The 27,379-nt window shown below is 39.3% G+C and overlaps 1 protein-coding gene across 1 annotated transcript in view; it reads right to left on the bottom strand.

Annotated features, from left to right (window-relative positions):
* RBP2 (retinol binding protein 2) overlaps positions 1-24,183 on the bottom strand; it is a 52,921-nt gene extending 28,738 nt beyond the window's left edge. Inside the window, exon 1 of the mRNA XM_029940820.1 lies at positions 24,087-24,183. The gene's annotated coding sequence lies outside the window, so the exon portion shown is untranslated. The remainder of the gene's footprint in view (positions 1-24,086) is intronic.
* Positions 24,184-27,379: the final 3,196 nt, after the last annotated feature.

Here is a 27,379-nt window from a genome sequence, read left to right as displayed (position 1 = left end):
TGCACTCATAGGTCTAACAGGAGAAACCTAACAGAGGACCATGGGGAGAGGAAGGGGGAAAGAGAGCTGGGGAGAGTAAGGGACACAAATCATGAGAGACTATTGAATACTGAAAATGAACCATGGACTGAAGGGGGAGGGGAGAGAGGAAAGGGGGTGATGGTCATGGTGGGGGGCACTTGTGGGAAGAAGCACTGGGTGTTATACGGAAATCCATTTGACAATAAGCTATTAAAAAAAGTGAAAACACTAACTTGAAAAGATATACGCACCCCTGTGTTTACTGGACTATTATTTACAAGATAAGAAGCAGCCCAAGTGTCCACTGATAGATAAGCATATAAAGAAGATGTGGTATGCATATACAATGAAGTATTACCTAGCCATAAAAAAGAATCAGAGCTTGCCAGCAGCAACAATGTGGATGGACTTAGAGGGTGTTATGCTCAGTGAAATAAATCAGGGAAAGACAAATACCGTATCATTTCACTTATATGTGGAATCCAAACAAAACAAAACAAAGCAAGTGAACAAACAAAGAAACAGATTCTTAAATACAGAAAACAAATTCTCCAGAGAGGAGATGGCAGAGGAGAGGATAGGTGAAATAGATAAAGGGAATTAAGAGGTCCAAACTTCCAGTTGTAAAATGACTAAGTCACAAAGATGAAAATATATCATAGAGAAACAGTCAATAATACTGTAGTAATATTATATGGTGATAGAATGTGACTACACTCATCATGGTGAGCACTTTTTAATATTATTGTTGAATTAATATGTTATACACCTGAAATTAATAAAACATTGCATATTAATTATATATTAATAAAATAGAGCTTTTTATATATTAAGGAAATTAATATTACTATATAACTGTTACAAATATTTCCCTCAGTTCCTTATTTGCTCTTTACCTTTCTTTATTGCATTCCCTGCCTTATTTTTCTCAATACAGTGTGTCTAAATATTACAAAAGTCAAACTACTACATGACTTATAATAAAAGTAGAAGTCTTTTGTGCTGCCCCTATTAACCAAAGTCCTACTTTCCAGAAGCAACTGTTTGTACCACTTTTAGCTATTTTGCCGGCACTTGCCTCTACATTTCTCAATAGACTTAGATAACTGTACCAATTTGAGACATTTTCTATTGACTTCTGTCAATGGATGTTGAAAATTTAGCAGTATTATACTAGTGTTCCCTTCCCTTCCAAATATATGTTTATGTCCTTTATTTGCTCTCTCTCTATATATATATGTTTTCCAGTTTTGATTAGGTCAATATTTAGTGTTTACATTATTTTGACTATTTAAATATTATTTCTAATCAAGCTGAATAATCTATTGTGATTAGATTAGTTCCTGCACAACTCTTTGTTTCCCTTTGTTCTGTTAACATTTGCCTTAGGTTTTTGTTTGAAATTGTTGTTTTTTTTAAGTCCAAATGAGTTGAACATTGTGAATTTCCTATGTTTCAACCTAATACATATCTCTTCCTAATTCTTTCCAAACTCTCAAACACAATGTAAAAACACTCTCAGTAGAATCAAGCACATCAAGGAAGATATCAATTCTTGAAAATATTGTCCTGGATTGCTTCTTCCTCCTATTGTAGCTCTCCTTTTGCACCTCAACCCGAGGGGGATGTGCTATGCCTATGTCCTCAGATGTAGAAGCCCAAGGGGACAGTTTTCTAGAGTACACCTGTAGTTCTTGATGGAGTTGGTAGGTGTGGTCGGTTTTCTAGGTGGGAAAGAGGTGAAAGTCTAGAATCCTAGTTGTTCCTTTTATAAACGACTCCTACCTTCTGGGGCATTTATGCTTCTGACTTCTGTGCCCCCACAGAAAATTCTATGGGCAAATTAGATGTCTTTGTGACTAAGTCCTTTGTGACACTTGAGGGTTTTTTTCCCTACTCCACTAAGTCAATCACTACTTATTCAAACACATTTTCATTTCTCCCATCTCTCAACTGCTCTCTCACTTTCTTCACTTTTGTGGATTTATAACATTTTTATTCTTTTCTGAAAGTTGTAAAAATTTTTAAATGGCAAAAAAAATATATTAGTGGGTATTCTGTATAGCCCACCCATTCAGGTTGTCTTTACCTAGTTCCAACTTTGTTGAGATAGAAGTTAACTTGTTAGAGCTGATTGTGAGGCAATGGCTTCTAGTCTATAGCTGTGTAATTAATTCCTGATCATGAAATAGGTTTTATCCAATAGAGAATATGGATCTCTTTAAGCCAAATCATCATTTGAACCAGCTATAACATCTAACTCATTCCCTCATCAACTAGTGAGCTAATTTAAAATCTTTGATAAGTGTTCATTTTATATTTATATGAGAGTTATGACTTCATCTTTAAAAGAGTATCATTTAGGGTCACTTGGGTGACTCAGTGTGGTAAATGACTTCAGCTCCCGTCATGATTTTGCAGTTCACGGGTTTCAGCACCGCGTTGGGCTCTGTGCTGACAGCTCAGAGCCTGGAGCCTGCTTTGGATTCTGTGTCTTGCTCTCTCTCTGTCCTCCCCCGATTGTGCTGTCTCTGTCTCTCTCAAAAATAAACAAACATTAAAAAAAATATCATTTCACAATTTTGAAGTTTCTGCTGAGACAAACTATACAGTCACCTGACAGAGCAAGGTAGACTGTGTGCCCCGAGAGTATATTTCATGAGCAGCTTAAGGCAAGACACATTTTTTTCTTGGCTCCTAGGTGAATCCAAGTGTCAACAGAACTTTAACTCTGCCAACTCTACATTCTCTGGTTTTTTTTCCCTCTATTAATTTTGTGTTTTGGTTTTGTTCACTTATAGCCTATAGGTTATTGCTGTCACCAATGAGGTATTAACTGGGAATTTGACTTGATGGTCTGGCCATTTGATGGTTTCTGTAGGTAAATGATGGACATCTGTTCTCTGCTGGGTGAGAGATGACAGAGATGCCAGTTTATGGGTCCTTTGTATTTGTTTTATTGTTGTTAGTTGCTTATGTTTCTCTATTTTAAACACAAATTAAAAATTCATGCTCAGTAGGGAGGAGAACAGCTCTTTCTGATATACAGAACGGTGATTAAAACAAAATTCTATGTCTGTTTCATGTGACCTCTGGCTAAAATTGTAGAACTGACACTATAAGCTCTCTGTCTGTATTTGGAAAGGCCTTTACCTATCAATCCGTGTGTGTGTGTGTGTGTGTGTGTGTGTGTGTGTTTTCCTATTTCTGGAGGGTATAAATAAATTAGATTACAAAGTCTTTTAAATTAAAGGAGCTTTTTTTGGATTGGTTTATAGAATAAATATCTATATAAAACCCCCCAAAATAAGATAATTAAACTTCTAATACTTTAAATGTGCTATAAAGTTTTCTTCCTGAAGCTAAGTCAGAATCCTTTTAAGAATCCAAAGTCACATAATTAAAGTAAATGTTTGGCAAACAAGACCAGTTTACTAATGTGAGTTTAATAAAAACAGCTTTGTCTCCTCTGATTTATCACTGTTAAGTATAATACAAGCAGTTTTTTCTACTTAGGTATGTTTTGCATAGACATTTATAGGTTTACTAATCAAATAAGCTAATATTATTCCTACATAATGTTTAAGATTATGAAAAATATAAATTTATGTTTGACTGAATTGAATCATTGTTCTGACAAATTTTTAATTTCAACAGCTTTTTTAAAACCTGTAAGCTGATATTAAATTAAATTAATTATTATGTAACCAATGGATATCTAGGTACTTTCTAAGTAGATAGAGCACTGACACATTGATTACTAAGCATAATTTTGCTTTTTTAATATGCTAAAAGAGAGGCTATATCAATGAGTCATGTTAATGAATGTACTCATTTTTGCTACACAGGAATGCATATGACTATAAAAAATTATATTATGAACACTGCTCATCTGCTAAAATGCTTCAGTATGACAGAAAGTTCTCAATTATCTGCTCTCTAGTTTTCTCTGCGAAATAGAAGTTAATTACTTCAGTGAAAAGTTGTAATTAACATGAGTGGTTGCAACAGTACTAGGAGCAATACAGAGAAATACAACCAAGAATATGCTTTTGATTTTCCATAAGCAGTGGTTCTTGGGTTTATGTGTGTTACAACAATTCATATTTACTCTATTAAAAATCAAAACAGAAATATTTCGAAAACTCACTTATGTATTCATTTGAAGGTAGTGATTAATGTATAGCATGCTATCAAAAATAGCATCTTAATATTATTACAGAAACAGTTCTGAACTTACGGACCCCTTGACATCTGTATTAGAATAAAAGTATAACCAGAGTATAAAAAAGTGTAGTAAGGGGCAAAACTTAGAAAGTACATTTTTCTTAACCTGGTTTATAATCCTTAACCTTATAAGCTATGAAATGTGTTAAAAATTTTGCAGTGTTCTCAGTCTTGATGGGCTTGCATCCCTGATTTTCTGATTGATGTCTTCACCTGCAATGCAAATGGCTATTCTTCTTACAGTGACCCACGTTCCTGACTGACCTGGAACTGTGGGTTTCCTGGGGTGTGAAACTTCCAGCATTATATCAGAACAGTCCTGGGGAAGCTGAGAATATTGGCTACCTTACTTACTTTCTGTGTAATCTGCCTAGAAAGCAAAGATTCTGTGACATGCCCAAAGAATCTTACGTTCTCTATGCTGACTTTATGCTCCTAACTATGAAAAAGAAGAAGAAAAAGAGGAGAAGAAAAAAGGGAATAAGAAAGTTTCCTTGCTTATGAAAGTGCTAAGGTTCTTTGCAATCTTGTTTCCTCCCTGTATTTATTTTTAAATGTTTTATTGGCGCTTTGATTCAATAAGCAAACAAGTATTGTTTTTCAGGCACCCATGATCCTGTCTTAATCAAGTGTCTAAATCTCCTCTGACAACTCTTGATTTTTGCCTTTGAAAAATTAGGTCTGAAATACAGAAGAAAATAAACAAAACTTGCAGGAAATCTTTTACACTTAAAGTAGTCTCTGAGATTTCCCAGAGGGTTCCTGGAAAATCACAAAACTTTGTTCTTTTACCTTATAAAAAGGGATGCTAGAAATAAGCAGATTTGGTGAGCTGCATGGGAGGAATTGTTAAATCAGAAGAAATGCCTTCCCAAGGTTAAATTTGTATAGGTAAGATATCATTAATATAAGATTTCAGAAATTTTATGCTTTATAGGAAGTCCCTAGAGATTTTTCAATGCCTTGCTTTTTGTATATGTTTAAATTCAGGGAAAACATTGACTGGAAGTCTTATAAAATAGTTCGGTTGAATTTCCTTCTATTTTAGTCTTAATAGGGTTTTGTCTGATGATAATGAGGAACAATATATTTCAATCATTGTTTAAAATGTTGATTGTCACAGTCTTTTTTCTTTTTTCAAAAATTTGAATCAAGTAATTTTTAGGCCAGTGGATCTTAATGCACATCAGACCTAATCATAAAGTTTTATAGAAATACAGTTATCTAGGCCCTACTCTAGATGTACTTAATCTTTTTACTTGATATCCTTCATATATTATATACATGTTATATCTAAGGATTATGGCATATTTTAAGAATATTCCCTCTATGATAGTATATTCACCCAATTTTATGAATCAGATGCACCATTCACTGGCTTCTTAGAAAGTAAACTAAATGGGGCACCTGGTGGCTCAGTTGGCTGAGTGGCTGACTTCAGCTCAGGTCATGCTCTCCCACTTTGTGTGTTCAAGCTCTTCATCAGGCTCACTGCTATTAGCACAGAGCCTGCTTCAGATTCCTTGTCTCTCTCTCTCTCTCTCTCCCCCCTGCTCTTACTCTCTGTCTTTCAAAAATAAATAAAAATTTATATATATATATAAATTTAGTATGTATATATATAAATTAAACTTAATGACTGATCTAAGAGACATTTATTTTAAGTTTCTTTTGGGAGAATGGTTTTATTACATTTATTTTGAAAACCACTAACCAAATAATCAGATATTCTTTCATGCATTATTATTATTATGAACACTTATCACCATTTGAAAAATTTCAGTAGGAAAATAACCATTGCTCTGTCAATAGTTTTTATATGCAGCAGAAGTGGTTCTAAGAGGTAAGTTTGTAACAATACAGGTTTACCTCAAGAAGAAAGAAAAGTATCAAATAAACAATGTAACTTTATACCTAAAGGATCTGGAAGAACAACAAACAAAACCCAAACTCAGCAAAAAGAAAGAAATAAAGACTAGAGCAAAAATAAATGATATGGAAACGAAACGAAACAAACCCTAACCCCACCCAAAAAACAAACAACAACAACAACAACAAAAACCCAATAGAACAGTTTCATTGGAAACTGGGAGCTGGTTCTTTAAAAGATAAACAAAATTGACATACCTCTAGCAAAACTCATTTAAAAAAAAGAGAGAGAGAGGACCCAAATAATCAAAATGACCAATGAAAGAGGAGAAACAACAACCAACGCCATGGAAATACAGTATCAGAATATTACGAAAAACCATGTGCCAAAAAATTGGACAACTTTGAAGAAATGTATAAATTCCAGAAACATAACATACCAAAACCAAAGTAGAATGAAATAGAAAACTCGAACAGACCAACCACCAGCAATAAAATTGAATCAGTAAAAATCTAAACAAAAAACTCGCCCAAAACAAAAGTCCAGGAGCAGATGGCTTCGGAGGCAAATTCTACCAAACATTTAAAGGAAGAGTTAATACTCATTCTTCTTAAACTATTCCAAACAAATACCAGAGGAAGGAAAACTTCCAAATTTATTCTATGAGACTAGTTATCACCCTGATACCCAAACCAGCTAAAGACATCACAGAAAACGACAACTACAGGCCAATATCTCTCATGAATATAGATGCAAAATCCTCAAAAGAAGAAAAAAGGGAAACCAAACAATATTGTTCAAAAAATCATACACCACAATCTAGTGGGGTTTATTTCTGGGATGCAAGGGTGGTTCAATATTTGCAAAACAACCAACATATTTCACATCAATAAAAGAAAGGATAAAAACCATATGATCATTGCAATAGATGCAGAAAAAGCATTTGACAAAGTACAATTTCCATTCATGATAAAAAAAAAAACCCTCTGCAAAGTAGGTCTAGAGGGAACATATTTCACCATAATAAAGGCCTTATGTGAAAAACTCACAGCCAACCTCATACTTAATGGTGAAAAACTGAAAGCTTTTTCCCTAAGGTCAGGAACAAAACAAAGATGTCCACTCTCAGTTTTATTTACCGTAAGACTGGAAGTCCAAGCCACAACAATTAGACAACATAAAGAAATAAAATAAAGGAAGAAGTAAAACTCCACTACATGCAGATGACATGATACTATATATAGAAAATCCTAAAGACTCTATCAAAAAACTACTAGAACTGATAAGTGAATTCAGTAAAGCTGCAGGATACAAAATCAATGTACAGAAATCAGTTGCATTTCTAAATACTAATAACGAATCAACAGAAAGAGAAATTAGAAAACAATCCCATTTACAGTGGCACCCCAACAATAAAATATCTAGAAATAAACAACCAAAGAAGTGAAAGACCTATACTCTGAAGATTATAAAACACTGATGAAAGAAATTAAAGATGAAGCAAAGAAATGGAGAGACATTCCTTGCTCATGAGTTGGAAGAACAAATATTGTTAAAATGTATATATGACCCAAAGAAATCTACTCATCTAATTCAGTCCCTATCAAAATACCAACATTTTTCACTGAACTAGAATAAGCAAACCATGTTCTACACAAAATACCATGCATGAATAGCCAAAGTAATTTTGAAAAGGAAAACCAAAACTAGAGGTATCAGTGTTAGACCTTTCCCTCCTGAATCGAGTCACCGAGAGTGAAACCCACAGACATGAATGGAGATGATGAATGAGTTTTATTTTAGTTCAGCCGAACAGCCTCTCACGAGTGTTGGCAAGTCCTCAGGAGAGAGTGCTGCCAATCTGAAGCTCAGGGATTCATAGGTCATAACAAAGCAGAAAAGGTCATCATTGAGGCAACCAATCATAGTTTATAGCATTACATGGGGTTCAATCACATTCTGACACACAACTGTAAGATTTAGCAGACACCTACCAATTTTAGAGTTCTTTGTCTCAGGAGAGGTTTGAAGTGACCAATCATAGGTCCGAAGGGGAGACGAAGCAAGTGCACAGAAGCTTTGCGATTAAAGGGTGGGATCTTGCAACAGTATCTTGAAAAACAAGTTAACCTTCAAGTTATAATTTATGGGTTACATTTTAGGACTTCCAGGGCCCAATTGCCCACCTCTTAATTGTTCAAGCAGAAAAGGGTTGGAGAGTGAAACAATGGTTGGTATTTTTCTATTAGGGTCAGCATGACCCGAGGAGGTAGGCTCACATCAGAATTCCAGACTTCCAGTTATATTGCAAAGCTGTAGTACTTAAAACTGTATGGTACTCACATAAAAATAGACACATAGATCAATAGAACAGAAAACAGAAATAAACCCACAATTACATGGCCAATTAATCACCAACAAAGGAGGCAAGAATATACAATGGGAAAAAAACAATCACTTTAACAAACGGTGCTGGGAAATCTGGACAGCTACTACAACAGAATGAAACTGGACTACTTTCTTACACCATGCTCAAAAGTAAATTAAAAATGGATTAAAGATCTAAATGTTGGACCTAAAACCATAAAAATCTTTGAAGAGTATACAGGCAGTAATTTCTTTGACACCAGCTGTAACAGCATTTTTCTAGATATGTCTCCTGAGGGAAGGGAAATTAAAACAAAAGTGAACTATTGGGACTACATCAAAATAAAATGCTTCTGCACAGTGAAAAAAACAAAAAAAAAACCCCTAAAAGTCAACTGCTGGAATAGGAAAAGATATTTGCAAATGATATATCCAATAAAGGGTTAGAATCCAAAATATATAAAAATCTTTTAAAACTCAACACCCAGAAAACAAATAATCCAATTAAAAATGGGCAGGAGACATGAACAGATATTTCTCCAAAGAAAACATCCAGATGGCTAATAGATAAATGAAAAGATGTTCAGTATCACTCATCATCAGGGAAATGAAAATAAAAACTACAATGAGGTATCACCTTGTACCTGTCAGAATGTCTAATATCAACAAACAAGAAACAATAGGTATTGGCGAGAATGTGGAGAAAAAGGGATCCTCATGCACTGGTGTTGGTGGGAATGTAAACTGGTGCAGCTGCTCTGGAAAGCAGTGTGGAGGTTCCTCAAAAATTTAACAGTAGAATTTCCCTATGATCCAGCAATTGCACTACTGGATATTTACCCCCAAATTACAAAAACACTAATTCAAAGAAATACACACACCCCTATGTTTATAGCAGCACTATTTACAATAGCCAAACTATGGAAGCCGCCTGAGTTGCCACTGACTGAGGAATGGATAAAGAGGAGGAGGTATGTATATATATGCAATGGAATATTATTCAGTCATAAAAAAGAAAGATCTTGCCATTTGCAACAACATGAATAGACTAGGGATTATAATGCTAAGTGAAATAAGTTAGAGAAAGACGTATGTCATATGATCTTACTTATATGTGGTATTTAAGAAACAAAACAAATGAGCAAAGGAAAACAGATGCACGCTTTCAGGGTGGTATGGCCATAGACTGAGCAAAGGAAAATGAGAGAGAGAGACAGAGGCAGGCAAACCAAGAAAGGGACTCTATAGAGAACAAACTGATGGTTACCAGAAGGGAGGTTGGTGGGGGGATGGGGAAAATAGGTGACAGGGATTAAAGAGTCCACTTGTGGTGATGAAAAACAAAGTAAAATAAAATGAAAAACAACAACACCAATCAGAACAAAAGACAAGGACAAAAAATAGTTTCTGTTTTGCTCTAATGTTTGCTGAAGTATTTCCTATAAGCTGCAAGCCAGAATTTGTGTTTTTAATAAAGAACCTTGTAGAAACCTTCCAAATACAGATCTTTCAAAGAATTAACTACTGGGTGGAGGCATATGAGTTGGAATCACTTAGGCAACTTTCAGACCATATCAGGAGACTAAGTCAGGATTTCCAGAACCCTTTTTAGTTAGGAAACAGATGGCTTCACGAGATTATGAATCCAGAATATGGAATGGAATAAGAATTAATTATATAGAACTGCATGAACTGATGAGAAAAATTTTATTGTGGTAGTTTGGAATATTGCTGATGTTGGGGTTTTTTTAATTAAAAAATTTAATGTTTATTTTTGAGAAAGAGAGAGAGTAGGGGAGGGGAAGACAGAGAGGGAGACCAAGAATCTGAAACAGGCTCTGACTCTGAGCTGTCAGCAAAGAACCCGATGCAGGGCTCAAATCCATGAACCACAAGATCATGACCTGAGCTGAAATCGAACACTCAACTGACTGAGTCACCTAGGTGCCCTGCTGATGTTGTTTTAACGCACTATTTTCCAGATATATAAGGAAGTCCTCTCTATTTCTTCTTATGCTCTAAGTAACCCATGGCAATTTGGTAGACTCTACTCCATAAACTAAAATGAAACATTTAAAAGTGAGATCAAATTCCATGAACTCCTATGATTCAGAAATTCTGAGACTCTTTTTCATTGCAATATAGTTATTTTCATAGGTTTAATCAGAATCTGTCTTCCTTTCTACCATAACCTAATTAAACAAATTGATCAAACAACTAAGGCCTTTCTGGAGTATCATGATTGAGAGCAATGCTCTTTCTTTTCTTTTCCTTTTTTTTTTTTTTTTACATGAAGAAACAGGATCCTGCAATTCCAGCTGCCAGAGATAATCGTTGCTAATATTTTGGTATCTGTCCTTCCAGAAGTTTTGCTCAACATGTATGTATAGAATTTCCACAAATAGTGGAATTGTAAATACATGTCATTCTGCACCTTTGTTTTAAATTAACAGTATATCCTGGGGATCAGACCATATTTTTCAATCAGGCATGACAAACCACTGTTAAGGAACAAAGTTTGGTTATACTTCTGGAACCACTGCTTACTATGACCCCCTAGGAAACTGGTCTAACAGCCTTGTTTACAGGGCTCAGCCTCACAATTGATAAGGAAGGTCAGTTCCTGGCAGGCCAGAAAAGGCAAGTCATTTTGGGCACCTCAAGAAAAGTAGAATTCACATACATTTGCAATTAAAATCTGTTAAGAGTTCTTAGGCTCATTTCTTAGTCAGGGAAGAGCACATGGACATTTATAAAAATCCAATCTGAGAAACCTTATGAAAACTTTCAGATGGAAGTGAATTTTATAATTGTTCAATATTGTGTTATTCTAGATACCACAAAACAAATGTAAAGAAACCTATCTGAACACTCTTACTGCACCTATGCACATAATCAGGCCAAAGCCTCCAAGAACAGTCTTACTTTGTGATCAAGAATAATCTTTCTTGAGATTCTTATGATGACAAGTTGGGGAGAACGTCAGAGAAAATTATAAAAGACTTGAAATGGGCAAAGTAATGTTACTGGACGTCTAGCCTACCCATGTCGGTCATCTTTGGATGTCTTTGATTAGGCTCTTTTCTTTTTTCTTTAAGCTTATTTATTTTTGAGAGGGGTGGGGTAGACAGAGAGGGAGGGGGACAGAGGAAACAAAGCAGCCTCTGTGCTGACAGCAGAGAGCGTGATATAAGGCTCAGACTTAGGAATTGTGAGCTCATGACCTGAGCCGAAGTAGGATGATTAACTGACTGAGCTGCCCAGGTGCCCCTTAAGTTTTTATATTAATTCCAGTTGGCTAACTTACAGTGTAATGAGTTTTAGATGTACAATACAGTGAGTCAACAATTCCATACAGCAGCCAGTGTTCATCATGTTAAGTGTACTCCTTAATCCCTGTGACTTCCCCTCTGGTGACCATCAGTTTGTTCTCCGTAGTCACAAGTCTGTTTCTTGGCTTCTCTCTCTCTCGTTTTCCCTTTGTTCGTTTGTTTTGTTTCTTTAAATCCGCATGTGACATTTGTCTTTTTCTGACTAACTTATTTCACTCAGCATTTATTCCCTAGCTCCATCCATGTCATTGCGAAAGGCAAGATTTCATCCTTTCTAATGGCTGAGTAATTTTCCATGGTGTATATTTACCAATTCTTCTTTATCCATTCATCTATCGAAATATACTTGGGTTGCTTCCACAGTTTGGCTATTGTAAATAATGCTGCTATAAACATAGGAGTGCATGTATTCCTTTGAATAGTGTTTTGTAATTTTTAGATAAATGCCCAGTAGTGTAAGTGCTGGATCTTAGGGTAGTTTTACTGTTAGCTTTTTGAGGAAACTTCTTCCACAGTGGCTGCACCAATTTGTATTCCCACCAACAGTGCATGAGGGTTCCTTTTCCTCTACATCCTCACCAACACCTGTTGTTTCTTGTATTTTTGATTCTAGCCACTGTTACAGGTGTGAAGTGATATTTCATTGTAATTTTGATTTTCATTTCCTGATGATGAGTAATGTTGAACATCTTTTCATGTCTGTTGATCATCTGGATGTCTTCTTTGGAGAAATATCTCTTCATGTCTTCTGCCCATTTTTAAATTGGACTATTTCGTAGGTGTTGAGTTTTATAAATTCTTTATACATTTTGGATATTAACCCTTTGTTGGATATGTCCTTTGCAAATATCTTCTCCCATTCCAGCAGTTGCCTTTTAGTTTTGTTGATTGTTTCTGACTAGGCTAGAAGTGGTTCTTTCATTAATTAATAAATGAAATAAAATCTTTGCCAAGTATTTCATATTTGTATAAAGGTCATGATTAATCATCTTTAAAAAAATTGTCTTTTAACATCTTTATTGTCATTGTAATGAAATTTTGGGAAAGAGTAGCAATAAATTCATGTATTTAATCCATATTTTTATTTGCTTATTTATTTATTTATTTTTTAATGTTTATTTCTGAGAGAGAGAAAGAGACAGAGCATGAGCAGGGGAGGGAAGAGAGAGAGGGAGACACAGAATCCAAAGTAGGCTCCAGGCTCTAAGATCAGCACAGAGCCTGATGTGGGGCTTGAACTCAGAAGCCATGAGATCATGACCTGAGCCGAAGTGGGATGCTTAATGAACTGAGGCACTCAGTTTTATTTATTTTTTATTGTTTATTTATTTTTAAGAAGGAGAGAGACAGAGCACTAGCAGGGGAGGGGCAGAGAGAGAGGGAAACAGAGAATCTGAAGCAGGCTCCAGGCTCCAAGGTGTCAGCACAGAGCCTGATACAGGGCTCAAACTCATGAACTGTGAGATCATAACCTGAGCCAAAGTCAGATGCTTAACCAAATGAGCCACCCAGGAACCCCTTTAATCCACATTTTAAAACTGAAAGTTCTGTGCAGAAATTTTAGTTTGTAGGTACTTAAAGTTATCAAACTTTTCCTTTATTGGTTTAAAGGTTTATGTCAAAGAAAGATCTTCCCTAAGCTTAATTTTAAAAATAAAAAGAAAACCTCATGTAATTACTTCTAGAAACTTTACTTTTTCATTTTTAAGCCTATAAACTTTTTGACTTAGCTTAATTATTTTCACAAATGTTTTATTGATTGTCCCATTTCAAGTCATTTCTCTACTAATTTAAAATTCCATTTTGCTATGAAAATGAGAAAATGTGGCCTCCTGAATGTCTGAGTTGGTTAAATGTCCAACTCTTGATTTCTGCTCAGGTCATGATCTCATCGTTCATGACTTTCAGCCCTACATCGGGCTCTGCACTGACAGTGCAGGGCCTGTTTGGGATTCTCTCTCTCTCCCTTCCCTGCTTGTGCACTTGTACACACTCTCTAAATAAATAAACACATAAAAAAAAGAAAGTGGGAAAACGTTCACATTCAATGTATATATTAACTCAGGAAGAATGGCATTTTTACAATTTGAGTTCACCTATACAAGAACAGGGTAGGGGTTTTCATTAATTCAAGTATTATCTCATGTTAAGACTGAGTTTAAAGTTTTTGTCAATACATCTTTCTTATTTTTTGTTAGTTATTTCTAAATATTTTGTCTGTCATGGTTATTAGAAATAGAATATTTTCTCACATTATATTTTCTAGTTGCTTCTTGTTTATATTAAGAAAGCTACTGACTTGGGCATCAATTTTGTGCCTAATTACCTTTTTAATTCTCTTATTATCTATAATAGTTTTTTACTTGATTTACTTATATCTTTGTATTTTTCAGTATACAATCATATCATCTACAAATAATGTGAGTTTTGCTTCCTTGTTTCCAATTTTTACACTTTTATTTCTTTTGGATCATTGGCAATGGCTAATCCTTACAGAAGAATATTAGTGGATGTCTATGTCTTATTCTTGATTTTAGTAGAAATACTTTTTAATGTTTTGTCAATAACTGACTAGTTTTTAGTCTAATATATCTTGTTTAGAAGTGAGTCACCCAAGTCTATTTTGCTGAGCCTTTATTTTTAAGTTAGCATCAGAAATGGTAGGACACAATGAAATATATAACATAATTTGCATAAATTAAGAATATAGTGCCAGAAAACAATGCACATGTTGCAAAAATATGTTACCACTAAGCTTATTAAAGTGGTCGCTTATGGAGGAAAGGGAATGAGAATACAAAGATAGAAAGGAAAAATATATTCATATCAAAAACCTAACCCATGAAACCTTGAATGAAAAAAAGGACACGTTTTGTTCTTTTAGTATTTAATAAAATTTGCCTGTGAAATCATCTGGGCCTAGAGCTTTTATGAGAAAGGATGGTTCTTTTGACAACTTCCTTTATGTTAACCAAAGTTACTGGTTTCTCTATCAGTCTGTTCTACGTTTTGATTTTTTATATTTTGCTTCAAAATCTTCCATTTCTGAAAGAAATAATCATACTTTATTTCCTCTATGTCACTAGCTATTTTCTCATTCTAATTTTTTAAAATTTTTCTAACATTTTTTTTATTTTTGAGAGACAGAGAGAGACAGATCATGAGCAGGGGAGGGGCAGAGAGAGGGACACACAGAATCGGAAGCAGGTTCCAGGCTCTGAGGTAGCTGTCAGCACAGTGCCTGATGCGGAGCTCAGACCCACGAACTGTGAGATCATGACCTGGGCCGAAGTTGGACGCTCAACCAACTGAGCCACCCAGGTGCCCCAATTTTCTTATTCTAATTTTAATTCTGTATACGTAAGAATTCTTCTTTTTTATTTCATTAGCTGGTGGTTTCTCTATTTTATTTTTAAAGGTCCAACACTGTATTTATTTATTTAATATTTATTAATTTATTTTTGAGGAGGGGAGGTGCAGGGAAAGAGGGAGAGAGAGAATCCTAAGCAGGCTCTACAATCAGCACAGAGCCCAACTACCATGAGATCATGAACTGAGCTGAAATCTAGAGTCACATGCTCAGCTAACTGAGCCACCATGTGCCCACCAACCCTCTATTTATTAAAATTTTTAAAAATGTTTATTTTTGAGAGAGAGAGAGAGAGAGAGAGAGAGAGCGCGCAAGCAGGGGAGGGGCAGAGAGAGACACACACACATACAGAATCTGAAGCAGGCTCCAGGCTCTGAGCTGTCAGGACAGAGCCTGCTGCGGGGCTTGAACACACAGCAGTAAGATCACGGCCTGAGCCAAGGTCAGACGCTTAACCAACTTAGCCACCCAGGCAAACCTCCAACCCTATATTTTTAAAGATTTATTCTATTTATTTTCAATGACAATAATTTCTGCTTTTGCTTTGTCAGTTCCTTCTTCCTATTATTTTTATACTTATTTTGCTATTTTTTCTAACATTTAAATTCTTTTCTTTTTCTGTTCTGAGACAGAGAGAAACAGAGCATGAGTAAGTGGAGGGGCAGAGAGAGAGACACACACAGAACCTGAAGCAGGATCTAGGCCCTAGGCTGTCAGCACAGAGCCCAACGTGAAACTCGAACCCATGAACCATGAGATCATGACCTGAGCCGAAGTCAGATACTTAACCAACTGAGCCACCCAAGCACCCCTAACATTTAAATTCTTAATTTAATTATGTCGATACCTTGTTGGATAATTGTAATTATTAATTTACATATTAATTATATTTTATATATTATTAATTACTTAAGGATATGAATATTTTCTTTGAGCTCTGTTTTAATCATATCCCTTAGGATTTTGTGTGTAGTGTCATTAAAAATATTTTTTCTAATTGTGATATAGTTATAGACTCACAAGTTGCAATAATAGTACAGAGAGGTCCTGAGTACCCATCACTTAGCTTCTCCCACTGGTGACATCACCCATAACTAACTATAGTGCATTATCACAATCAAGTCATTGGTTATCACAATACATATAATTGACTACAAATCTTCCTTGGATTTCACCATTTTTTGCATACCCTCCTCTCATTTTATGTCTTTGTGTATAGTTCTGTGTTATTTTATCACATGTATAGAGTCATACAACCACTATGACTGTCAAGACATGAACTATTCTATCTCCACAAATCATGTTGTCCCTTTATAGTCACATCCCCCTGCCTCTTCCTAACTCCTGGCAATCACTATTGTATCCTCCATCTCTATAATTTTGTCATTTAGATAATGCCATATAGATGGAACCATATAATATGCAACTTTTGAGACTGGGTTTTTTCATTTTGCTTAATGTACTAAGATCCATCCAATTATTTTGAGTATGAACAGTTGTTTTTCCTTTTGTTGCTGAGTAGCATTCCATTGTACGAATGTACCACAGTTTGTTTAACCCTTTATCTGTTGAAGATCATTGGAATTTTTTTACTCTTTGGCTATTAGAAATAAAGCAGCTCTGAACATTCGTATATAGGTTTTTGCGTGAATATAAGGTTCCATTTCTCTGGGAAAAATACCCAGGAGGGTGATTACTGGGTTGTATAAGTGTATGTTTAATATTTTAAGAAATTTCCAGACTCGTTTCCCGTTCCACCAAAAACGTACGAGTGATCTAGTATCTCTGGAGGGTTACTCATACTTGGAATTATCAGATTTTTAATTTTAGCCATTCTAACAAGTATATTACCAACTTTTTGAACAGATATTACTATGATTAAAATTGCATTTTCCCAGTGGCTAGTGATCCTGAACACCTTTTAATGTGTTTATTTGGCACCCTTATGTCACCATTGGTAAAGTGTCTATTCAGGGTTTTCACCCATTTTCTAGTGTAGTGAGTGTAGAGAGTCCTTTCCATATTTTGTATACGAGTCTTTGCTGGGACATATGATTTGCAAATGTTTCCTACCATGTAGTCTTTATATTATCTTCATTGTCTAACCATTTTGCCACTTTGGTTTTGATTTACTGTTTGCTCAAAAAAATTTTTTTTAAGAGAGTTAATGTACCACAAAAAGAATGGAATTTATAATGATACACTGTCAATCGGGAGACCGGTCCTCCAGTTACCTGGAGCTAATAGGGAAGGTGTCTTGCTTCAGTAGGGCCTTTAGCTGAGTCTTCAAGAATAGGTAGGGCTTGGGGGAAATTAATCTGTAGTGATTGCAACAACCTTGAGGGTTATCAATTAGGTGCCATAAAATGGTGAAAGTACCAAAGTGCACAAAAGCAGAAATTTTCTGAAGACATACGTGGGCATTATCTTGATATCCTAGATTAGGTGTTGCAAGTCCCACCTCATCTGAGGGGCAGCACCCTTGCAGAGGGGGCCCCGTCTGTGGGTCAAAGGTCTCTACCTATTGCTGCGTGGCAGGAAGATTTCTTAATGCTGGCTGGAGGTCTCCTTAGAAGGGCCATAAATGAAAGCATGGTCAAGGTGGGGCCGATAACCATGGTGTGTGAAGTTCAGAGTGGTAATCACCTTACTTGCACAGCACAGCAACTCAGAGAACATAGTGTTAAATTGAGGAAGGAAAGGAGAATGGCATGAGACCAGTTTCTACCAGGCTGGAGAAAGTCTGATGGAGGCCACATGGTCATCAAAGAAGAATGAGCTCCTGGAATGTGCAACCTGACTTGACCCCTCACTTCCAACATCACAACAGCATCAAACCAATCAAAATTGAGAAGAATTAGTTAGGAGTCAGGCAGGCAGGCTTTTTAGAGGACAGACTTGGAGAAGTTCATAAGAATTTGCTAGAAAGGGAAGAACTAGGTATTTATTTCCAGTGAGAACAGGAAGAACAATAGTGTAGTTCAGCGTAGTCACTAAAGAGACAAGGAGAGAAGCCTGGCTCAAACAGAAAGGGTGTGTCCAGGACTTCAAAGGAGGGGGTACCTCTTAAGGGGCCCTTGAACACCAAAATGAGGGGGGCAGATGCCATAGGACAGCAATTAAGGTGCCCCTCATCTCTGCCTACTAGAAAATCTCCCCCTCATCTCTCCAAATATCCAGCCACCTTGCTCAGTCCACACTTGACAGGGGTATTTCTAGAGTCCTGCACTGCACACTGCTCTCAATATGCCAGCAAACTCCTCTAGCACTGGACATCTGAGTCACTCATTTGGCCCCTGGTCCTGGGGTAACATTCCTTATGTGAATGGCCCAGCCAGGGCCCTGGCCCTACTCAGGTGATCAGTAGACATTTATGGAGGAATGAAAGACAATAGGGGTACATCTTCATCCAGTAAGGCCATTTTAAAACTGTTATCTGATATTGTCTCACCTATTAATATTTAATATCATTACCATTGGTAGGCTTGTTTCTGTTTTTGCTTAAAACAACAGAAATTTATTTTCCCACCTCAAGCAGCTAAGATTCCAAAATTCAGATACTGACAGGGTGGCTTCCTTCTGGAGGCATGAGCAAGAAGCTGTTCAGTTCCTCTCATATTCTAATAGCGACTGGCGATTCTTGGCATTCTTTGGTTTGTAGACACAACAGTCCAAATTTTGCCTCAAACCACTTTCTATTGTGTGTGCCCATTTCTGTCTCCTATAAGGACAGTCTCATTGGATTTACTATGATCTTATCTTGATTCTACCTTAATCACATCTCATGGGGCTTAAGTAACTTATTTTTTTAAAAAAATTTTATGTTTTTTAAAATTTATTTTTGAGAGACAGAGAGAGACAGAATCTGAAGCAGACTCCAGGCTCTGAGGTAGCTGTCAGCACAAAGCCCGAAACAGGGCTCAAACCCACAAACCGTGAGATCATGACCTGAGCTGAAGCTGGACGCTTAACCGATCGAGCCACCCAGGTGCCCCTGGACTTAAGTAATTTAAATTAATAACAGAACCACCATCTTATTATATCTTCTAATTCCTGACCTCTCTAGGATTCAAAAAGACAACATGAGGCTCATTAGCTATTTCCTCCCTATCTTCGAGCTGCTTGGCATCTAGACTCTGAAATGTTACCTCATGGAAGGGTCACAGCCTTTGGCATTTCAAAGACCCAGGTGCCAATCTCAGTGCTTCCTCTTGGTTCTGCTTTTAAAGGCCGACAGAGAAGAAAGGAGGTCTTGCCGTGGGCTGATACATCATACTCACGGGGCACAGCAGTTATTCATGGTTCTCACTGAGATACTGGCAGTCCGCACGGATTATGTGTCTAAGAGCCCCTTGTTGGTTATTTATTGCTGTGTAACAAATTATTCCACTTAGTGGCCTTAAGCAACATAAACTTCTACTGTCTCATAGTTTCTATGGGTCAGGAGTTTGAGACTGGCTTAGCTGGACAGATGAACCTGCTTTCAAAGGTGGCTCACTGGCTGCTGGTGAGAGGCCTCAGTTGCTTTCCACGTGGGCCTCTCCACAGGGCTGCTCAGCAGTCCTCGTGACACAGCGCCTGGTTCCCGCAGATCAAGTGATCCAAGAGAGAAAGCAAGGAGGCAGTTGTATGTACCGTGTGTCACCTACCTTCAGAAGTCACACACCCTCACTTCTGCTACCAGGCCACATTCAAGGGGAGGGAAATTAGGCTTTGGAAGGAAGGCATGTCGAAGGATTTGCCGAAGGATTTAAAAGCCACCACAGCTCTCTTTTCTACTAGGCCTCCATCTTTCTCCTCCTCTGTCTTCATCTATGTGGTCTTATTACTACTCTGTTCCCTTACCCCTCACACTTACTCCCAGAGTCCAGGATCTCTGGCAGAGTGGGGTGTGTGTGTGTGTGTGTCTATGTGTGTCTCATACTAGTTAGGGAAAACAAAGGATTTAATTGGCTGATAAGTAAAAAGCCCAGGGTTAGGACTGATCAGGCAGGGCAAATGATGGAGCATCTCTTCATCTATTGCCTCCGCTTTCCGCTGTGTAGGCTTCATTTCAGTAAGACTCCCTCTATGTGATGGCCGTCAGCAACTCCAGGCTGACATTCTACCCATTTAGTATCCTCAAGGGATAGGGAACATCTCTTTCTCAGTAGCTTAGATGAAAACCCCAAGATTATGCATTTGTGTCAGGTCTAAAGACCTTGGGTTTGGTTGGCCAGGTCTGTGTTGTATGCCACCCTGGAACTGCGTGGGGACAAGGAAGGGAAGAACTGTCTGAAGCACATGGACTGAGTGCTATTGTCAGAAGAAAGGGGACCAGACTTGGAACAAGCAAACTGGAATGATCCACTACACTGATGGTGAAGGCTGAAGGAGGTACATTATATAAACTACCTGGCACTTGATGGAAATTTTTTTCTGGATTCTTCTATTTTTTCCTCTGTCTGTATTTAATCATTTGACAAGACCCACAGATTTTCCTTTAGCATTGCTGGTTACCATGGCCCCTCCTCCTCCAAAGCACTGCCTTTCTATGGCCTCTCACTGCTGCTCTCCTTGACTAGGCTGGAGCACCCCCCCCCCTCGGAGCACAGAACCTCACTCTGGCCCTGCGATATCCCTTCATTTCCATACACTTTCCAATGTCCCCTTGGCTACCGAAGAACATGCAGATAGTTTGTGGCAGAGAAAGCGGACTGCCAGTGGGTGGTGGAGCTAGCTAGCTGAGATGGAGTGGAGATGCAAGGTAGCCATGGAACTGGGCCCCATGGTTCCCAATGCCGCCCTGGAGACCAGAGCATCTATAAGCTGAGGGAGACCAGATGGCCAGAGTGTACTAGAGCTTCTCAGCTTCCACATTCAAGCAGCTCCATCCTCCATTCCCCCAGAGGAGAAACAATGGCTTTCCATTCTTTGATCTAAAATGAAAAGTGCCTGACTAACCTTGCCAGGGGGTTCTGCAAGATATCAGCTCTGCAAGGGTATTCAATAGTTAAGCCAGATAGAGTTTGATTTTGTGCCAGATCATTTGTATACATTTTTATACTTTTAAACTTGTTTTTAAGTTATAAATCATAGAATATTTCAAACATCTACAGAAGCAGAAAGGATAGCTGAAGGAATTCCATATGCCCATCACCCAGCTTCAGCACTTTTTAGGTTGTGTCTAGTCTTACTTTATCTACTTTCCTACGATTCCTCATCTCTCCAATTAGCTTGAAGCGAAACCCAGATAGTATGCCCTTTCTCCATAAATATTTCAGTGTGTATCTTTAAAAGATAAGAACTCTTAAAATACATGACCATAATGCCATCGTCACACCTAAGAGTTTAATAGGATTTCTGGCAATATCAAATGTTGTCAGTGTGCAAATTTCCCTAATTATCTCATATAATTCTGTTTGTTCTAGTTTATTGTGTTTTTACAGTTTATTTATTTGAATTAGGATTCAAATAAAGGGCATACAGTAAAATTAGCTGATATGTCTCCTGACTTTCTTTCAGACTATAGGTTCCCTCCGTGTACCTTTTTTGCTCCTTGCAATTTATTTGCTGAGGAAACCAGGCTGTTTGTCCTGAAGTTTCTTATAGTCTGGGTTTTGCTGATTGCATCCTTCAAATGTCTAACATGTCCCTCTGCCCCTACAAGTCCTGTAAATATGTAGTGAGATCCAGAGACATTACTAGATTCTATGTGGATCTTCTGGGGAGGGCACTCTATAGGTGGGTTGTTTAAGAAGCACAGAGACCTTGTTGCCTCTGTATTTTGTGTCCACTGCCCGTACACACAGGCCTGTATCACTGCACACTGGGAACCAGAAGTCTGCCACTGGGGTCACCCCAAGCCAATTCCTCCATTGCTACCATTTCAAAAAATGGAACTTGCGTTATCCATCTTTCTCACCTAGTTCCCTTTCCAGATCTCTTTACTGGGTCTGATTGAGGGAATATTGGTCTCATACCTGGAGCCTGCATGCAAAGGAGGCTGAGGAAGCTATTTCTTTCTTCTATGAATACCTGGGAGAGATGAATTCCCAATGCAGGAATTCCCTAAATATGGGAGACGGCAGACAGCCACAGACGTTACGAATGTGCTCGTGTGCATCTAACACGATGGTAAGACTGAGCCCTAAATAGTGGGGGTTCAGACAGGACCCCACTGGGGTATGTGGTTTTTGGGAGAATGGATTCATTGGGCTTAGACCTCATATTCAGGAAGGGCTTTTCAACTTTCGACGCTATTATCAAGTGAAGGTACAGAGAGACAGTCATGGGACAGAATGGAGTTCGTTCTCTACCTTTAAACCCGTGCACCATGATTGGCCCAGACTGCCCCAAGTACAGTCCAAACTCGAAAATTTGATAAATGCTAAAGTTGTCCTGGCACCAGCACTACATAATCATGTTGTGCTTTTGTGTACTAACCTACTTGTTACCTGCAGCCATTTAAAATAAACCACAACTTTTGTTCATTTAGATCTGGTATTTCTGTATTGAGGCATCTTAAGAAGAAATGGCCAGGATCACCTTTCAAAGGCTCAGTACTCAAAGAAGGGAAGATTTTGTGGGTTGGGGGGAGGGAGGGGAGGGCCCCAAATTGTGTGTCTGAAGGATTGGTAGGGTTTTGATTATTGTGAAGAGAATGGGGGATATCACCATGAGTGTGTTCCTCCCAGAGCGAATCAAGTCCTTTTTCCCAAAGGGACACTTTTCCCTTTCCTTGTCCCCACTATCCCTGAGAGGAAAGCCATTTCTGTGACATGGGTGATCAGCCAGTCCCCACCACCTGCACTGACTCAGTCCTGCAGGTCCCCAGCTCCGGGTGGGATGTGGGGCTGGGGCCGCACCAGGAAGCCCCTGGAAACTGAGATTAGGAAAGACCCAGCTCTGCCAATGGAGGCAGGCTGGGGGCACTATTCCTGTCAGCGATGGTGTGGACGAGGGACATTTAAGGGAATGAAGCAGCGTTTAATTGCAGGGCAGTGTTGAGCTGTTTCATTTGCACCTGAAAAGAACAATAATGCTGCCCTAATTAATTGAGACAGAAGTTATAAATCAGGGCTTCCGGGAAGGTGCTTGGGGTTCACTTTGTCAAGATTTTCTGGCAGGAGGGTTTTGGAGGCTGCCCAAATAATGACATTTTGGGGGTTTTGGGGGTTTTGGGTCTGAAGTCCATCCACTGGCCAGCTCTGGGATGACAGGTCACTGTGTCACAGACTCCGGGTTCTCAATCTGTACTGCTCGCGTGTGTGTGTGTGTGTGTGTGTGTGTGTGTGTGTGTGAGAGAGAGAGAGAGAGAGAGAGAGAGAGAGAGAGAGACAGAGAGAGAGAGAGAGACAGAGAACCTGCACTTGGGTTTCCACCACCAAAATATCAGAGGCTCTGCTTTAGCTCCTCCTTCTGCCACTGGGTGGCCTGGGGCTTCCTACCCTGGCTGAGCCACCCTTTCGGATTTCTGTGAAATGCTTCCCCATGTCCCCTGAACTTCAGTCCTTCTGCTTCTCTGTCACCCACACTGTGTCAGCAACAAAGTTGTGTTTATTCCACTCCTGAGGTGACTCTCAGAGCTGTTTTTTAAACCCACATATAAATTGGCTTGTTATGGGCCAGGCACTGTTCAAATCTCTTTGTAAAAGTAATATATACAGTAATCCTCCTTATCCGTGGGGGATATGTTCCAAGACCCCGAGTGAATGCGTGAAACCATGGATAGTACTGAACCCTATATATATATTTTTTCCCTACACATACAACACCTAGGATAAAGTTTAATTTATAAATTGGGCATAGTAAGACATTAATAATAACTAATAATAAAATAGAACCATTTATAACAACATACTGTAATAAAAGGTATGTGAATGCGATCTCTCCAAAGATTGTGTTATACTGTACTCACCCCTCGTCAGGATGTGAGACAATAAAAAGCCTACGTGAGGACACCGCCTGAGGAGACTGGCACGGGCACCCTGATGCTGCGTTAGGCTACTGTTGACCTTCTGCAGATTCATCAGGAGAGACTCTTCTGCTTCCGGAGGGCGGGTGGCTGAAACCTCAGGAAGTGAAACTGTGGCTAAGCGGGACTACTGTATCTCTTCTAAGGAAGTCGGCTAGGTGGATTAGATTCGTTTAAGCCTCACAAAAAGTCTATGACGAAGCGTCAGCCCTGATTTGCAGAGGAGTAAACCAAGGCCCAGAGACGTTGTGCAAGTCGTCTTATCCTCACAGAGCCAGGGAGGAGCGCAGGTGGGAATTGAACCCAGGCCACGTGGTTCCAGAGCCTGGGAGCTCAGCTGGCCCCGCCCCCACTGCCTCTCCTCCCTGAGGGCCGAGGCTCCGCCTCCGCGCTTCCTGCCTGAGTTTCTGCACTTGCAGCTGAGCTTTTGAAAATGTGAAGTTACGTAACACTAACACGTTCATAAGGTGTATTAGTGTAGGGTAGATTTTGAAATATTGTAACCCTCCAGGTCGAAAAATATAAAAAGAAAATAAAAACATAACCTTTTCAAGTTGGCTGGCCCAGGGAATTGCGAGATGCGCGGAAGCAATTTCCATAGCTCAGTGGCACCACGTGAGCTGGTAAATAGATAACCTCTATCCTTTGTCAGTCCCGTGGGGCTCTTAGGGTTGTTGACACGCTTTGGAAATTCAGTGAGTGAATCTGTTACTAGTGCCCCGGTCTGTTAACAGCCAGTTGTTAGAGCTGAGAGTCGTTTTCACATCCCGTAACAATGGCATCTGAGTGCCATTAAGTGTCAAAGCTTGCAGTGGCGTTCCAAAAATGGAACAGACGTCAATAGCTTCGGACTGGAGGTGAGAGGTGCTAAAATGCCACACAGAAGGCTGAGTGAGCACTGGGATCCACTGCGTTGCCCACTTAGAAGCAAGCCCTCTGCCAAACAGTGGAGATGGTGCCCAGGAAATGAGGAACCAGAAAGCTCTGCTGAGCCAAAAGCCTGCTTTTCAGATTACAGATTTATGCAGAGTAAGGAACCCTCCCCCTTTACATATACTTCTTTGGGAAGATTAGTCTTCTACCGTGTGAATTTCGAATTGAAGGGGACTGCCCTGCGGTTACCTCCAACGGGTGTTTTTCATTCTTTTCTCTTCCTTACCACTGAGAGAATGGCTCCCAGATTAATTCTGCTAAAAGGCTGATCCTGCCCCTCTAAGGTTCAAAAACCTCATATGCCTCCCATGGAGGTCCTGGTGGTCAAGCTCTTCAATCAGAGTGGGGCTGAGTCTCCCAGAGACTCCCAAGGGTGGGGCCATGACTCCTCCACCACAGGCACTCACACCAGTGGGGCCACACCTAGTCCCCATCAGAACCTAAAGGTTGGGTGAGGCATTTATATATTGGGGGTGGACATCTGTGGGGGGTCCCAGTACCTGGGCTAGGTTAGGATGGGAACTCCTGGATGCCCAGCAGGTATGATGCTCATTCAGTGCTTCATTAAACGTTTTTGTGATAGATGAGTGAACAGCCATTATAAGAATCTTTGCCTTTGATTTCTCTATTCTCAGGACCAGACACCAGGGCAAAGGTGAAAAGGTCTCTAAAATCTTGGGCAATTCTGGGGTTCATTGCCGTGATCTAGGCCAGGGAAATGACCTGGATAATAAAAAAAACAAAACATTAAACATTTCTTACATTTGTCTGAGGCAGGGTTTCTCAACTTTGTCACTGTCAATGTATTGTGCTGGATAATTCTTCCGTGTGAGGGGCTGTCCTGTGCATTGTAGGGTGTTTGGCGGCAGCCCTGGCCTGCAGATGCCTGTAGCACCCCTGACCCAAGTTGTTAAATCAAACACTTCTCCAGACATCGCCAAATGCCTCCGGGCAGGAGCTAGATTACCCTCAGGTTAGAAATAATGGTCTAGGGCAGCGATTCCCAGCTCCACCCAGCTCCAGTGGCATATTAGATGCAGGTGGGGAGCTTTACAAACTGCCGATGCTTGGGTCCCACCTGGAGACCCTCGTATATAACTAGTTCTGAGGAGCAGCCCGGGTAGAGGGACTTCTGTAAGCTCTGCAGATGGTTCTAGTGCTTAGCCATATCAGAGAGCCACTGGTCTGGTGCTTGGCAGTCTATAAGCTTTATATGCATTCCAAGCTTCCCAGCACACCTGGGTGGGAGGTGAGGTCGATTGTTAGTGTGGTTTTCTTTAAAAAAATTTTTTTTAATGTTTATTTATTTTTGAGAGGCAGAGACAGAGCGTCAGCAGGGGAAGGGCAGAGAGAGAAGGAGACACAGAATCTGAAGCAGACCCCAGGCTCTGAGCTGTCAGCACATAGCCTGACACGCAGCTCGAACACAGGAACCACAAGATCATGACCTGAGCCAAAGTCGGCTGCTTAACGGAATGAGCCAGCCAGACGCCCCTGCTAGTGTGGTTTTCTGACATGAGAAGTGAGATCCAGAGACTTGTGGTGTTGCCCTGTGAGTGGTGGAATGGGAATCGGAGCTCAGCCCCTCTGGTCCTAACCCAGTTATTCTTTCAGGGGGCAGGGCACAGTCTAAGCAGAATTGATGTTGAAGGGGTCCTAGGTGGAAGTCTTCCATTTGTCAGTGACTTTTCCCTCTCCTGGTCTCTTGTCTCTTCACCCACCTTTCAGTTTCCCTGAGCATCTCTATGCAAAGGCACACTAGCAGTCATTTACACTTTAGCGCAAACGTGAGGCTGCGTTCCCTCGTCTAGTTATGCCTCATTGATAACAGTGAAAAGGAAGGCTTTACATCAGCTCATAAATGATGTGGGAACAGCTTTGGGGTGGTAAGCTGTATGCTCATGACACCTCTGAAATCAAGTCCAACTGGTAATTGCCTTGGATTAAGGTTCACCTCATTCTAACTTTGGCTTACTGTTCTATCCAGTTCCATCTCATTCATGAATCATTTTTAGAGCATCTCCTATGTGTACAGTATGGACTTGGAGACTGCTGGTGGTTGGATCTCCTTAACTAGGCTTTAAGTTCCCAGGGCGGAGGGCATCTTTTCCTGCTTCTGTGGCATTCACTACATTTTGGTCCTGCCTGAACATGTAACATGCAAGACACTTAACACATGGATAATTGAATGTCAGATCACATGTCCTGAACCCAAGCTGTGCCCCTGGGGAAAGACCTCATAGATGCAAGGTCAGGACTAAATCTGCAGGTATGTGGTTGATATTCTGCCCTCAGCCCAAGGG

The sequence above is a fragment of the Suricata suricatta genome, chromosome 5 (assembly GCF_006229205.1).
Source record: "Suricata suricatta isolate VVHF042 chromosome 5, meerkat_22Aug2017_6uvM2_HiC, whole genome shotgun sequence".
Lineage (NCBI taxonomy): Eukaryota > Metazoa > Chordata > Mammalia > Carnivora > Herpestidae > Suricata > Suricata suricatta.
Note: the sequence above shows the minus strand (reverse complement) of the source record. Positions and strands in the feature narration are given on the sequence as shown.